The 12,474-nt window shown below is 44.6% G+C and overlaps 1 protein-coding gene across 1 annotated transcript in view; it reads right to left on the bottom strand.

Moving 5' to 3' along the window:
• LOC147727409 (prostaglandin reductase 1-like) overlaps positions 1-10,550 on the bottom strand; it is an 841,629-nt gene extending 831,079 nt beyond the window's left edge. Inside the window, exon 1 of the mRNA XM_086963105.1 lies at positions 10,436-10,550. The gene's annotated coding sequence lies outside the window, so the exon portion shown is untranslated. The remainder of the gene's footprint in view (positions 1-10,435) is intronic.
• Between the last annotated feature and the right edge of the window lie 1,924 nt (positions 10,551-12,474).

The raw sequence follows: 12,474 nt of genomic DNA, 5'->3' as shown, positions 1-12,474 counted from the left end.
TCCAGCCTTCTTCCGCTCATCAAGAGGCTCTGTAACTTGCTCGAAGGGTGGGGGGGGGGGGGGCGACAAGGGGCTCTGTAACTTGTTTGAAGGGAGGGGGGAAGGGGCTCTGTATCCTGCTCGAAGGGAGGGGGGAAGGGGCTCTCCAACTTGCTCTAAGGGAGGGGGAAGATTAACCACGGAAATAAGACAGCTTGTGGGGAGCCCGTTTGCTTTTTTTTATTAAAGCACGAAAGTTGAAATCCAGCCGCCAGCCAGCCAGGAGTCAGTCAGTGCATGCCTTGATGAATGGGAGACAGTGAGAGGCTGAGCAGCAGCACAGAAGACGTGGAAAAAGTTAAGCTGTCTCACTCTGTGTCTGTATTTTTGAAAAATTACCTTCACCAACACTGCCTCCTGAAAGATATGTATAGCCCCGGCCCTGACAATAAAGTACCGGTGCTGAGCACCGGAAAGCTCCGGCACAAATTAAGCCCTGGTGGGGCGGCACCCGGTTTCGGAGTGGGCGCTAGGGAGCGGTGTGCACGTTCGACAAGGAAAACCGCCGATAGGCTTTCTACACCAAATATGTCTTTCAGCATTGTTTCTACGTAGGTATCCATTTTGCCCGTGTTGTAGACTCCGGCAGGCCTGAAATGCGGACGTTATTTCATCTGGACCTCGCTTCCTGGTCCTCCACCTTGGCTCGTAGGCCCTCTAGAGTCTTTTCAATGCCACCGCATGCCTTCGTCGTGGTCCTGGATTCATCCTCCACTTTAGAGATCCGTTGTTCCGCCTCCACCAGCCGCTCGTCATGTTTTTCTATTTTTGCCGCCATGTTGTCCACCCGCAGCATTACATTGTCAAGTTTGTTGTTCATCTCTTGCAGACTCTGCTGAATCGCCCTCAGAACTGACTCCATGCCGGTCCCGTCGTTTAACTCCTGTTCGTCCTCTGCGTCTGAAGTGGCCACGTTACTTTTGGCTTGTTTCCAATTTTCGAAGGGCAATTTAGTCTGTTGTTTGTCCGGCTTTCCCATAACGTTAGTGCCCGTTGGAGGTCTTCTTTGCTGTGTCCCCGGGCTTATTATAGACGTGGTTCCTGCTTCAGGCCGGTTTCGACGTTGAGGTGTTCTTGCCGCCCACAATGCGGCTGTTTTATGCATTTAACCACCAGAAGACATGCATGTTCGCCTAGTCGCCGTTCAGTAGCAGCTTGGGAACACTGTTAACAACGTGTCGACATCCCCTGTACATCCCCGCATGTCGTGCCGTGGTGTTCGCTGTGTTTTGTGTGCCGTCAGAACTGGACCCACCTGACAGCCTGAAGTTAGATCGGTGCACCGGCAGCTCCCGTTCAATGCGCTGATTGTGCTATCCCCCGGCTATGCAGCTCATACGTGGGGACTACTTTCCTGGTACTAGCCGATAGTGGTAAATTGGTGTCCATGCACCATCTGGTAGACTTCTGCGCGTGGCTTAGCAGCTAGGATCCATGCATTTGAAGCAGTTTCATATTGTCGATACCACACGCTTGCTGTATTCACCCCGTCTCCCGCTCTGGCGCACAGTTTGTAGCGCGAAGCAGTCCGCCAATTCTAGTGCTTTTCGGCCGAGCACGCTATAATAGTTTCTTCGCCCTCCACCGATTCTGCCCTGCTGCTTTATCCGCGTTCATACCTTCCAGGCCGCTCAGAACCCACTTGGTCTCTACGCGGCCTCAGTATTTCCTCCTGTCGCTTCTACATCTGTGTGTTCCACCACTGCCGCCATTTTGTATTGTCTGGAACGCAGCACCATCTGAAGCTCTCTCGCCACCCCGGTAGATTTCAGCTTTCTAATCTTGTCCGTGGTCTGTCCCGCAGCATATGGGCAGCGATCCTGTAGTCTGTGGTTCATAACCGGGCTGTTATCCGCCCGCATTACGGGCGGTTCCGATCGTTGGGCGCGGCCATTTTGGATCGCCACTCGTCTCCACTTTTTTTTCGCCGATAGTTACCGCTGATTCCGTTTCTGCAGAGATCTAACACCAGAAGCTCATGGGCTTCATCTTCCGATTGCCAAATATCCCTTAGTCGTCCTTTTGGCGGTAGTTTTAGGGATATAAAGGCCGCTTATTCTGCACACGTCCGGCGGAGCTGACTCACACGCCAGCCATCCCGCAGTGCGCCCTCTAGCGCCCCCCTTACAGATAAACTTGAAAGATATAATTTACATTGAAATATGCCTTACTTCCTTCCTACGCAATAATTGCAGGTAAGAATGTCCCTTAGAAAAAATAGTTTGATGCTGTGTAACAAGTGTTACGTTTTAATCTGGTCACATATTTATGACATAGGGCATTAATGAGGGTTTGGCGGAGTGACTGCGGTAAACTGGCCGCCCTGCCACGTCTCAAAGGCAGGCAAGGGCAGTAGTGAATGGGCAGCTAAAAAGTGGGGAATATCCAAAAACAAATGTTATATTAGTCTGAATGCAGTTCTTAAACATCAATAACTAAGCTGGCATAAAATCTTCAGATATTTCACTAAATATCCTATTACCCGTACCAAATTCCCACACACATTCCATCCTATGTCCTTTAGCAACTTAAAAGTTCACAACCCAGGCACTTTAATTTTGATAGTCATTGATAATAATATTGCAGTTGTAATCTAGCACAGAACTGTGCAATGCGAGGGCCTGAAAGAAAAAGAAGACCCTCCTTAAAAATGGAAGCAGGAGTGCCCTATCCGCACACTGACATATATTTACTAAAAAAATAAAACACATCTGTGTTTTAGGACAAAATATGGTTCTTACATCAAAATGCCATTCTTTTTTTTTAACACTTGAGTTTATGTATCACAAGAATAGGACATGTTACAACGCAAACATTTACATCGCATGCTTTTGCAACACAGTTTTTACATCACAACATCCATTACAATGCATGATTTTACAAAGCATGCCATCACAACGCATTTTTAGAAACTACCTTTACAACGCATTCCATTACAACGCTTTCTTAACCTGGTGGCTTCAGTGGGCCCCCACTTAATCATTACTGAAGCCCAGGGATCAGCACTGAATTGCAATTGAATTCTGGGGACCCCCACGGAGTCATTACTGGAAGCCAGGAACCTCAGCCTAAGCAATTTAAATCATTTGAAACACAAAACAATACTAAAAAACTCAGAAATGTTCATTCATCAAAAAACAAATATGCTGAAATATTGTCTTTATTTCACATACAATTATTTAAAAAATCAACATTTTAATTTAACTCCTTGAGTGCTTATGACGGCTCCCGGCCATCATGAGTCACAGTAGGCATGTGCTCATGACGGCTGGGAGCCGTCCGACCTTTGCCGCTCCGCCCATGCGGTAATAATTCCCCGCCTGTGCGAGAAAATTAATCAGTGGGCAGAGTTCGGACGGATCCTGGCCGTCATGAGCACACGCCCACTGTGATTTATGATGGCCGGGAGCCCCCTGAGTACGGGAGCGCCACGCCCAACCCCGCCCCCCTCGCACCGCAGCAGAATTTGCCCTGCTGAGAAGGGGTTAAATGTGAAGGTTGGAGCTTCTCTAAATTCAATTGTGGCCATTTAACAGCTGTACTATATTCTGTTTGATGCACTTGCATTGCTTTCACAAATCATTCTAAAGATACTAATTTAGGGCCTTATTATGATGTCTGAAGTTGGACCTCCGACCGCTATTGTGGAAATCAATCAGGAGACCACCCACAAGCTGCCGAATCATGATGCGACCATCGTGGTGGCGATCAGAAAGTGCCCTTTAACACTGTGGCTTGTGCTGTGGCCCAGGAAAAGGGCTGCAGTACAAGCTGCAGTGTTTAAGAGCACTTCCTGAAAATCCATGCTCCATGTGCCCGGCACCATATGGTGCCTGGCACATGGTGCATGGTTGTCTGTGGGGGTTTTACATGTGCCCCCAGGGTCACTTTGAAGTGGCCTAAGAGGGACAAGGGCCCTGATTTGAGGCCCCAAAGTCAGTTTCTGACAGTCTTTTCATGGCAGCAGGACCGCCATGAAAAGGCTGTCCAAAGAGTCATTGTAATCCTGGCTGTGGTGCCTGCCTCTGCACCGCTCTGATTGGGGATTGCAATTCCGACCGCCACACCGTTCAGATCAGTATATCCTATGGGAGGTGGAGGTCTGTCCCCCGTCCACAAGGGTATGACCAGAAGCGCAACTAGAATAAAATTTCGGGGGGACTAATACACATTTTGGGGGGGCTAATTCTTCCAGCAATTGGTGGAGTGAAGATGCAGGAGCTCTAAGAAGGGGTGAAAGAACAACAAAGCCTCTTTAATGAAATAATGGTCTTTTAAAGACCTGTGAAGTACTCAGGTGCGGCTGTGTATGTATGCCCGGGGAGCTGTCTCAGCCTAGGCTGCCACACACAACAGGGGGGCTAAAGCCCTTTGAGCCCAATGGGCGTTGCGCGCCTGGGTCTGACCGCCTACATCATTATGTGATGGTCGGAATTAAGAGCTGTCTGTCGGTGAGACCGCCACCGACGACCTGTCGATGGCGGTCCCACCGACCTCGTAATAAAACCTTTAATTTTTAGCCTCCAATTTAAAATTCCTTCACATTCAGATTGTTTTACATTTTTCAATTTACATTTTTATTTTTATACACTTTATTAATCAGTTAATAGTATTTAATTTTCTATGTAGCCGTGGACCCTCGGGTAGGCGCTTAGTGGATCCCCACGCATCCCCAGGCTACAGGTAAAAAAACGCTTATGTATACTGATCAAGTTTTTTATGACATTGCTTCTATTTTTGGGCTCCTGAACCTGTAAGATTTGTAGCAGAGCTGTGCTCTATGACTCCAGATCCGATTTCCAGTTTACAGCGTCAAACTCTGAGTTCTGTGTAACCTTTCATTTTTACCCGCTGCCCCCCCCCCCCCCAAATACATTTTCAGTAAGAAAGCATGGAGACCATTTGTTCCATGGTTTCAGTGTTTGTTGCAAGTGACATTACTATATACCAAAGTGGAAGATGGAAAACGAGCTCAGTGGACTGTTTCAAGCGTTGATATAAAAAAAAAACTGTGGCGTTTTAGAAAGTGTATAAATGTTCCCATTTATACAAGTCTTTTCCCCGGGAGAGAACACTTCCCTTCATTGTTATAACTTGATCTCTACGTGCTATATTCGCACTTCGCCTTTAAGGCTGGCTCATGTCGATTTCGGAAACGAAGGTGGCATCTACCCGAGATGCAAGTAAACGGTGGTGGTCTCATTGCTAGACTGCTGACTTTGGAGCTGGGAAACCAAGTTCGAGCCTCTGTGTCGACTCCACATCCTAAGATTTTGGGAAAAACACTCAATCTCGCTGTTCCGAAAAAATTAATGTGACCTTGTGTACTGTAACTGGTGCTTATGTAAAGCGCTCCAATAATGTTGGGTCAAGTTAGCGCTATATAAGTCTGCAAAAAAAAACTTTGCCTCTTCTTTCGCCCCCATGGGCGTAGGAGACACTAAATTTCTGGGGGGGACAGGGACAACCTTGTGGACTTTCCAGTGACCCTATACAAATCGCCCATTGTGTGAGACCGTACGTGCGTTAAATGTATACAATCACATAGTTATGAAGAGATATATTAAGAAAGGCAGGCAAGTAGTGGACTTGGAAGATGTACTGGCTACTCAAATGCGGTACTAAGATGATTCTTGCTCAGTTGTTAAATGGTGACACGTACAAAGAAATGAAACTGAGGGACTTGAGACAAAATCTTTACTAGCAGTCCCCTGAGCCTAGATACCATCAGGTGTAAAACTCCACATAGTTTTAAGAGCAATAGAGAATTGTGAGACACAGAACTCGGAGAGAGTGTGTGTGAGATGAACGAAGGCTCAAACATGGTGCAGGTAACCTCTAGCCTACAGTCCACAGGTACTCTGCCATAGCCTGCCCTTGCACCCAAAATATGTAAGGGAGTGAGTACCAATTTGCCAATTCCCAGACTTAAAAAAAAAAATAGTGCAAATACCATGTTCATTGTTTGTATGATAGGTGTGACCCCTGCAGGTGGAAATTTTACACATTGAAGAAACACCGCGTTAAAGAATACTACTTCACAAAGCGTTAATAGCCAAGAAACCAGCTAACTCTAACACCACTGGTTGACTTTCAGCTGCACTATGTAAGGCTAGGTTTCAAAGTCCATGCCTATAGTATAAAACATAAAATTACAAGTACCAGAATGTAAAGGGCTGCTGGATAAAGAGCCACGAGAGGCTGATGACCTCATCCATAATTCTTGTCCACTGGGAGCTTTAAAATTTAAAGTCACTCAGCTGAAAATCTAATTTGTACTTATACAGTCGTCAAAAGCATAATTTTTCCTGAAATCCCACTTGAGTGTCCCTAAGTCAAGATGACCCACAGCTGTCACAAACAAACACAAACAGAAAGCTCGGAGGGCATGTCGCACTTGGCACACGTTTTATCAAGAAGATGCCCTAGCAGGCTACTCACATTTCAAATGCTGGTTCAAGACTGTGAGTAAATCTCTTGCACTTTTTGTGAATCACAAACACAAGCACAAGAGGCTTAAGTGGGAAAATCAATTTTTGATTTGGGAACACTGTCAGGCCATTAATGGTAAAAGACTTGATAATGGGGCAACTCAGTTTACACTTGCCACACCTGCAAAAAGGGCCCTCATATTTCTCTCCGGGTTTAGAGTGATTCTGCCTGAATAAATGTAGCTTTCCATTAATGTTATACACAGTGGTCAATCCATGGTTCTTCCCTTTTCCTGAAATTGCTCTCAAGTATATTAGTCCACTTGGTTAAGCTGATGTAATGCAAGACTACACATCCCAAGATGCAGTAGTGTGCTTAAGGAAAGTCAGGGACTACAAAATAGTGTTTTTCCTGATAGTGTCATCTGGTACCTTTATTGGGCTTCATTAGTAAAATGGCAAAGCACAGGGAAAGTGCCCTTGCTCCAATGCAGCCCATGATTCCTAATTTCAAACCCCAGTTCCCACCTGAGCCAACTGTGATCTGCGACTGTCACGCTTAACCCCGCTTAACCCCTACTCTGATAATACTCCAGTTTCTGGGGGTTCGACATTGAAAACATAATAAGCTGAAAGCAGTGGGCAGAGAATCAGAGGCCCAGAATAACCTGAGGATTAGATTTATGGGTGGAGTGAGAGGTGTGGCCAGAAAGAGCAAATCTTCCCTATATTTAGTATTTGTTTAGCATTTCACTGACCAGTTACAAACTACTACGCTATCTAATTCAACCAATAGCCGCACATGCTTATTTAAGGTTTAATATGAGTTATTGACATTAAAATACATTCACAAAGTGGGATATGTTTCCATCACAGAATGTCCCAAATACGCTTAAAAGTGGAATCACAGGCCATTTGTCTCTGAGCCAAGCAGTTTCTGTCATCAGTACTTTTCTCTTTTCCGCAGTTCAAATATGAATAGCAAAATATCCTAGTTTGCAAATCTTTTGATCATAATTATAGTTGTACCATATTCGCCACATAATTCATCATCTGCTGAATAATCTGACAATTTTAACTAAAAAGTGGATTGTAGCTCACATGGATCAAAAATTACTGATTAAATGTGACTTATGTTGCTGCAAAGTGGAGGGCCCTTTGCAAAGGTTGACTGGTCACCTTTCTCATTGCTGCATTTGAATGTTATACTGGTACTAACAAGGCAAAATCTTTGCAGAGACTGTAGGTATGTGTAAAAATGTCAAAATTCACTTGAAGTAACTTATTCCTTAAATGAATAATTGTTTCCCTAAATTAAGAATTTTAACCAAAACTAAAGTCATGTGTTTTTCGCATGTATTTAAACAAAAACTTGTAATGTGTGGCACAGAACATATACAATCACATCATCTTGGTTTTCTGGATCATTCTATTTTTTCATGTCAGCTGATTTTATTGCTGTTTCACTAGTAGTAATTCATCCCCCCTTTCCCAGACGATTTCACTGTCATGTCATACATGTGAACTAAGTCCCATTAAGTGCGAAATGGCTAGTTTAACTGTTGTCTAAGCTGCATGCCAATGCATTTAGTTTTCGGCAGCACCAACCTACATGGCTGGGCTTCACCTTTACCCATAGCTTAATGAAAAAGGGCTCTCTTTGTGGAAAGTAAACAACACTTTAACATGCTGGGTGGAATCAGGGCCATTTGTTAGCTACAACTAGGGGCAGATTCAAGGACATAGTACTCCCACTGTTAGATTGTGCTCAGCAAAGGAGAACGCCCCCACCGCAAGCTCACCTCTTGAAGGGGAGAATTACACATTTCATTTTAAACCACCAAACTGCGTGTCTTTTCAAATACTGCAAACGTCTTGAACATTAAATAGCAAGCCCGGATTTCAAGCCACAGACAATCTAATTGTAATGTTACCCTCTGTAAATAAATATTGGAATAAAATATTAGGGCAAGAAGAGTGCAAAGGTTTCAATGACCAAAATGTTTTCTGACCTAGCTAATGTTTTAATGGCAGTCCAGGGTGGTCTGAGAGCACTGAATCCCTCTTTCAGAGACAGGCGTTGCAGATGAAGCCAGGCTAGCAGCAGGCCCTGCTTTGCTCTGCATTGATGTGTTGTGGCAGTGCCTGTCTGAGAGATGGAGATCAAGTTATCACCGGCCCCATTCCCAATCATGTTACCATGCACTTCATAAACTAGCTGGACACAAGCTGAGAACATGGCGGCCCTAAAGGTTAAGTACACATGTTTGACCCGTGCAGACCTCAGCAGATCTTAAATAAGTTGTGCTCTTGTGAGGCAGCTGACTGTGCTGAAAAGTATCCTGGGAGTGTCTTTAAATGCTTAGACGCTCTTCTTATATTTAACAAATTGTTTTAAAAAAGTGTTTTTCTTCTGAGGAAACATTTTTTGAGTGCAGCTTGCTCCAAAAAATAGAAAGTCGCCTATTGGATATCTTGTATTATTCTCCATTGATGCGGCCTTGGGGTTCTGGTAATATTTACACCCCCCCTACCTGGCCCTCGTGCAACTGTAAATTTTGTAACTTGTGGGATTGAAGGGAGGGGGGGGGAGGGGTTACGCGTGTGCGTGTCCGTGTGTGGGTACAATGCCACTGAGAGTCTATTCATCTCTTAAATCAATAGACCAAATCATATGTAAATGGCACCAGAACCTATAAATCACATTTTATTGTACAACATCCAGCGCCTGGTGTTCAGTATAGCGACCTGCGAAGGATGAAAGGCTGAGTCAGCAGTGATAACTACATCAGCACATGTATAACTTAAATGGCAGCAGTAAGTCTTTTGTCGTTTATTTTAAGCCCATAAAACATGAGTGTGCACCCAGTTAAACGGCACTCAGATTGTGACATGATGAGAACATCTGAGCCGACACGGCTCCTCCTCTCAGCAGCGCACTGGTTGCATCGGATCATTGTGTTATGTTGTGGAATGTCTTTGCTGGCCAGCGCACTGGAGCGGAGGCTGTGTTACACAAGAGGAGGGTATGAATTTTAGGCAGAGCCACTGAAATTCTGAAACTGGGGAGCACAACATTTTCACTGTCATGTCACACCTGGCTGATCACATGTCAATGTCCGGTAAAATCAAAGTTCAGCAAATAGCAAACTAAAAGTGGAGTCATAGAACAGAAGAGAGGGAGAGGCGCAATGAGAAAGCAAGAACGAGGGAGGGGGGAAAACGAGTACAACAGACCGACAGATGAATGCAGTGTAACAGCCATTGGCTTTACTTACAAGTTAACCGAACCAAAAGTCAGTCACTTCAATGGGATAGGTACTCATGCAGGAGGGACCTCACACTTAGTTGGAGTGTGCTGCTGCAGCCCTCCGTCTTCAAGCCGGCAACAGACACGGGGCGAGGAGTCCGAGGTCAGCAAATCAATCAGTGCACTGGCTACAGGCAGCTGAGGTGAGAAATAAATAATTCCCGGAGCCTCAGGGTGCTGCGCCACACAAAGAGTTGAAAAGGGCCTAGGCAGGGCGGCAAGTGGCCTCTGACGTCACCTTATGCTGTGACTATCGGATCATTGGCGGCTCACAGACAGGTAACTGGAGAGGCACCAGGTCAAGTGCAGGGCCATTAGGTCACGCAGCTCCGCTTGCACTTTTTTTTCGCGCGCTTAAGGCCTGCTAATCTCCCTCTCAGGAGGGAGAAGGGAAATGTGTTTGTCCCCTCGTCCCCCCACCCTCGTCCCCTGCGTCCCTTCCACTCCAAAATCTGGAGGGGGATATGTCCCCCGCGTCCCCCACAGTTCCTACGCCCATGTTCGCCCCTATCCACTATCCTGTGAGCAATTGCAGCCGGTCGTGTCTAAACCGGTGGAAAGTTTCAGCTACGAAAATCCCCGAAGCGCAGGGAGAAATAAAAGCTGCAGCTCCGGAGGACGCTGTCTAGTTCCACTCTCGATGAAATGTACTTACCACAAAAATTCCTTCTTGTCTTCCCTGCCAAAGCGCAGACCCGCTGTGCACTAATAAGTAAGCAGAGTGTCTTCTTACCTCCTCTCTGCCTGCGACTCATAAATCATAATGTAGCTTTCTAGGCTCAGTGGTTCCAAGTCTCTCTCTGGACGCCACACCTCTTAACTCTGTGCCAAGGTCCACCCAGTGCCCGTCCGGCGCTCTTTGCACATTGCGAATCCTTGCATAGCTGCCAAGTTTTCAGAATGCTTATGTGTGGCCATTTCTTCCATGGGTTCAGTGTGCGTGGGAGTGACATTACTATGCCAAAGTGTGACATTTTGTTTTATCGCATGTAAAATGAAGCAATGAAGCCCACGTAGAGAGATACATATGATAAATAAGTACCTAATGTGAAATAAGAAGGTCTGCCTATAAGTGCTTAAAACGGCCCACTAGAATGGTAGTTAATAAAATATATTCTGGCAGATGCATCAACGTAGCCTTTTGCTATTCCTAAATAGCGATTTGTAAGGCTATGCATGTAAGAATCGCTATTAAAATAGCGATTCCTAAACATTCCCTAATTGCTACTCGCAAATTGCTAGTCGCAATTAAGGAATGCTGTCCCATTCATTCCTATGGGCCTACAGGCCCATAGGAATGAATTGGAGATTGCATGACAATTTACGAGTACCAGTAGGTACTCGCAAATTGCTCATGCAATTTCAAGGGTGCAAGGGTATCAAAATGACACCCTGTTGCACCCCTGAGATTGATCTCTGCACATATGTTGCACACAAAAGGGCATGTGTGTGCGCAACATGAAACTTTGAAAAATGCACAAAAGTGCTTTTTTCAAAGTTTTAGCAAACTACCATGAAGTTCAACTTCATGGTAATTTGCTACTCCTATTAGCGAATTCACTATTTGTTTGACTTTCATGCATTGCATTTAAGGAATCTCAATTTGGGATTCCTTAAATGCAATTGCAATTTAAGGAATTTCAATTTAGAAATTCCTTAAATTGCGATTTTTGCATTTGGGATGATGCATCCCAAATGCAAAAATACCGGGAGCAAAGGGGCAGATCCTGAGAATCAGCCCCTTTGCTCCCGGTATTTACTTTGATGCATATGCCTGATTGTGTGTAATACAATTTTAAATTCGCTAGTCATGAAACTCCTGGGCCAACTAGGACTCAGCTCACTTTCTCTCTGTTCTCTCACACACACTCACAAACACGTTTCATAATGTGGAAGGCAGCATTTCATACTGATTAATTTAACTTGCGTTTATCTTTAGTTTAATGATTCGTGTGCCGTTACTTTACATTATATGTATATGAGTTACCTGAAGATCAACAAAATAGTGAGAGAATAAAAAGATGTTGTTGCTAGTCCCTCATCTACTCAGACACTCTACCTCCAATAAGGCACTTTATCTTTACTTTATTTAGTCATTATTTCGGTTAGTCAAATCTTTAAAGACAGCAATACATCAATAAACTCATTTTATAGAAAATTCAATCACAGACTAAAAATATTGCAACCCAGTCATACAAATATTTGGGATTAATATAACCAGTATAAACAATTGGCATAAAACCATAAATTAATCCATCCTGCTATACATTAGTATTTCCAAATAGGAAAGCAGGAAAATATCAAATCACTTACATAAGAACATAATTAAAATCGTCCTACAGACTGACATGTTTAAAAAGAAAATAACTCCAGTGGCCTAATTATAATGGGATTAGCCCATTACATATTAGCTCAATTCCGAGCCTTGACAATTTTACTGCGAATAGCCCACACCCAGCCTAAAAATTTTGCTAGGGCAATTATTATGGGCTCGCTTGTAAGTGTTTTTAAAATCCTTATGCCTCTGTACCTTCCCTGGTCCCAAGGTTTGAACAGACTGGTTTGAGGCATCTGTGCCAAGGGGCTTTATAGGCTGGGCAGACAAAGAGAACGTGGGCTATGGATTCCCGCTGCGACAGACATGTGTTACATTTATCATCAATCAGGAGGTGCCATTTACAGTTAAAAGACTTT

Source organism: Lissotriton vulgaris, chromosome 3_1, assembly GCF_964263255.1.
Source record: "Lissotriton vulgaris chromosome 3_1, aLisVul1.2, whole genome shotgun sequence".
Lineage (NCBI taxonomy): Eukaryota > Metazoa > Chordata > Amphibia > Caudata > Salamandridae > Lissotriton > Lissotriton vulgaris.
This window is presented reverse-complemented; position numbering and strand designations above follow the sequence as displayed.